Source organism: Propithecus coquereli, unplaced genomic scaffold, assembly GCF_000956105.1.
Source record: "Propithecus coquereli isolate 6110/MARCELLA unplaced genomic scaffold, Pcoq_1.0 Scaffold38, whole genome shotgun sequence".
Lineage (NCBI taxonomy): Eukaryota > Metazoa > Chordata > Mammalia > Primates > Indriidae > Propithecus > Propithecus coquereli.
This window is the reverse complement of record NW_012149507.1, coordinates 5858256-5862313: the sequence shown is the minus strand read 5'-3', so window position 1 is coordinate 5862313 and position 4058 is coordinate 5858256. Positions and strand designations below refer to the sequence as shown.

General features: G+C 35.5%; 1 pseudogene across 1 annotated transcript in view; it reads left to right on the top strand.

The window, feature by feature from the left end:
• The first annotated feature begins 365 nt into the window (after nt 1-365).
• LOC105816602 overlaps nt 366-4058 on the top strand; it is a 23504-nt pseudogene continuing 19811 nt past the window's right edge. Inside the window, exon 1 of the transcript XR_001137799.1 lies at nt 366-406. The product of XR_001137799.1 is annotated as a 26S protease regulatory subunit 6B pseudogene (transcript). The remainder of the gene's footprint in view (nt 407-4058) is intronic.

Here is a 4058-nt window from a genome sequence, read left to right as displayed (position 1 = left end):
CATAGTTTTCTTTTTTCCTTAAAAGGCAGAAATCACTGATGCTATGGCAGGAAGATGGGAGGGTGGGGAGGGTAATCCACACTATTTCCATTGAAACTTCCACTGGATTTTTAGGAAACCACCTTCAGTCTCAGTATCAGAAAGGATCACAGATTCAACCCGTCAGCAGAGGGGACCCAGCATTACTTCTGGCAACCAGGAATATACTCTGAGTCCTCTGGAGGGTACAGATATTCTTTGTTCATTTTTCAGGTAGCCTTCTGGTCAGTTCTGACATCTTTTCACCTTGAATTTTCTCCCTCCTTTATTTTTACCTTTCTTCCCTGCAGCTTGCCTGACCTTCTGTCAACTCCTGTGTAGTACGAATGGTCACATTGTTTGGAGTGGAGACGAATTGCCTTTCACGGTAAGAGTCTGATAATTTTTTATGCTAATGTGTCTCCTCCCCACAAGTAATGAGGATACTGTGTGTAACCAGGAGCAAGAGGGCAAGAAACACTACCCTGCCATATGTAGTTTCATTTGAATAGAAACACCTATGGTGTTTGCCATTTGAAAATACTCTCTCTTGTTACTGTGTTACCTGTCATATGGGATTCACGGTTGCAATGAACCATGTTTTCATATAGAGAATATGTTCCCTAAATGAACTTATTTCTTACCCCAAATGCATAAAATAATCACTTCCTATTTCTAATTATACTTTTATTAGTTTTTTTTTTTTGAAAAGGAAGACAATAAACATTGACTGCTTACTAATTGCCAAGCACTATAAGTCTTTTATCTTAATTCTAGAGGTGAGAATACTATTGGCTCATGTATGTTTATTAACCTTCCAAAAGTAACATAGATAGAAAGGATGGATTTAAGACTCGAAGTCAAACCCATCATAGCCATTACACTATAGCCTCCTAAATGTATTTCTTTGTTTGGAATATACCTGCTTTTCCACCTATGCATGCATAGTTCATGCCTCCAAGAGAAAACTTCCTTAACTGTTAGAACTCTCAGGAATCTTTCCTTTCTCAAGATTCTTGTAGCACTTACGGTTTTCATGACAAATTCTTGTTCTTGTTCTTTATTGGTTAATACTCACTATTTCGTCTTTGCAACTGGATTTCATGTTTCCTGAGGTCAGTGACCTTATAAAGAATCTATAGCACATACAAAAGTCAATAACGTGCTCCTTAAGTTTGTGGTTTTTCAGGCCTATTCCAAGGATGTAGAATGAAGATAGGATGTTTATAGACATTTGACAAGGTACGTGAGTAACTGAAGGAGGCATGAGAATGCTGAAAACACAAGTATATGATGCTCTGAGACATGCAACTTTAGCTTCAAGAAAATACAGCACAGGCTGTATCTAGATATAAGATACACGGGTTATAAGAATGGAGTCAGTATTTGCAGACAGAACATGACTACCAGGGTTAAAACTGGGATTTAAACAAAGACCACTTCTTCTAAATCCCAATGCCTAATACTGTTTTGTGAACTGCTTCTCAATGGATAACTTCTTTGCAATTATTTCTGAAGGAGAGGATTACTGATACCCAGGCCATGTGACATATCATGCATAAATGTATTCTGGTCCTTTTGAAACTCTCTCTCTTTTACACACACTCACACACACACACAGAGTTGCATAAATACACACACGACAGAGTTTCCTAAACTGTGGTTTCCAGAAGAAATAAATTCAAATGCCATATGTAGAATAAACTCACAAGTACTTTTGTCCAATGTTGTTCTAGTCCTGTATCAAAGAAATAAGTGATTGCCAAATTCTTATAGCTGTTTTGTATCACTCTCACCCCATACAGATTATTTATTTAAAGCCTGGAAGTAATGTCTTACAATGGACATATAGATAATACTAAACATAATCATAAATATATTTGAAAACAGGAAAAATGGAAATCTGAAATACTGTTGTTTGAATAGACTATGTGTCACTGGGCATGACTTATTTCAATTATAAAATCACTTGCAGTACACAGTCATAGGATACAATTATTGGCATTGCACACTAAGTGCTGTTTGTACCCCTATCTCTGTTCAGGGTGAAATTGCTTTCACTGTTTCCAATCTGCTCACATTAAAAGGAAAACACAGAGGAGAACACAAAGGAGCTTGTTTAGAGCACATAAAACTCAGAATACAGAAGGACAGAGAGAGAGTTACAGATCAGAAGCCATTACCAGAACAATAAATAAAATAACCATCCTGTGTAGAGCATATAGGAGGGAAAAACGATTTTATTGAGGAATTAAACATCATTTTAAGTAAGAGATTGAGTCTTTTATGCAAATAATAATAATTCCCTGGCATAAAAAATTACTTACCTGTGTAGCTCAGGATTAGAAAACTCAGAAAATAATAGCAGAACTTCAGTATTCAAAAAGGGGGTAAATGCAGAATATAGACAGTGACTGTAACATCCTGTAACACTAATCACTGTTGCAAACTGACACATAAAGGAATACTTATATTAAAATATGTAATATGGGCTCAATTTAATTTGGACAGTATTTTTCAAATTGCAGGTTGCCACTCATTACGGGGTCATGAAATTAATTCAATGGGTCATGAAAAACATTAAATAACAAAATAGACTAGCCTAGAATAAAGTACGATAGAAAATATTAGCATGAATTTCATGTGGTAAGAGCAAGTACAGCTTTGCAAAAATTCTTCATCTGCTTATCTGTCTATCCAGGGTTCATGTTAGGGGATTGCTTGAGCCAAGCAGTTCCAGGTTGCAGTGAGCTATGATCGCACCACTGCTCTCCAGCCTGGGTGATAGAGCAAGATTCTGCCTCTAAAACAAAAAAATATTTCAGAGATACTTGCTTTTCATAAAGTGAATCATGGAAAGCATTACAGTGGTGGTCACATTTTGGCTTATTATTAATAAAAGAATAGAGTTTTTAGACAGAAAAAATGTAGGTAATAGGGTTGGCATTCCGGGCAAAAAGAATAATATTTGCAAAGATGAAAATGGTTCTTGCCAATATTATTACTATAGTGATGATAATAGTATTATATGTAAAAAGTCTGTGAAAACATTTTTGGTAACACCTTTACTGAGATGTAATTCACATATGAGACAATTCACCTGTTTAATGTGTACAATTCAATGGTTTTTGTTATATTCAGTGTTGTGTAAACATCACCACAATTAATTTTAGAATATTTTCACTGCCCCTATAAGGAATCCTGTGCCCGGTAGCAGTCGCCTTATCATTCCTGCCATTCTCCCCATCCTGCCTCAGCCTTAGACAATCCCTAATCTACATTCTGTCTCTACAGGTCTGCCTATTTTGGACATTTCGTGTACATATGTTATATGGTTACAGTAACTGATTTCAGATTTTAAATTTACCTTGTGTTCTTGGAAAAAATCTCACCTTATCATGGTGTATAATGCTTTTTGTACATTGCTGGATTCCCCTCAGCCCCCACCCAAGCTTTATTAAGATATAATTGACAAATAAAATTCAATTATATATAATTGACATACCATATACAATTATATACCATAAATATCCCATATATATTTACAGTATACAACATGATATTTTGATATATGTAGACAATTTGAAATAATTAAATGAAGTTAAGTAATGTATTCATCACCTCATATACTTATTTTGTGTGCGGGTGGTGAAAATATGTAAAGATCTACTTTCTTAGGGATTTTCCAGTATACAACACATTATTAACTATAGTCACTATGCTGTACAATATATCTCTAGAAATTATTCATCCTAACTGAAATTTTGTACCTTTTGACCAACATCTCCCCAACACCCCTACCTTCCCTGCCAGCCATTCTACCCTACTCACAGCTCCTATGAGTTCAATGTTTTTCGATTTAACATATCAGTGAGATCATGCAGTATTTTTCTTTCTGTGCTTGGTTTATTTCACTTAAGCATAATGTCCTCTAGGTCCATCCATGTTGAAAATGACAGGATTTTTCTTCTCTTTAAGACTGAATCATATTCCATTGTGTGTGTGTGTGTGTGTGTGTGTGTGTGTGTGTGTGTGTGTGT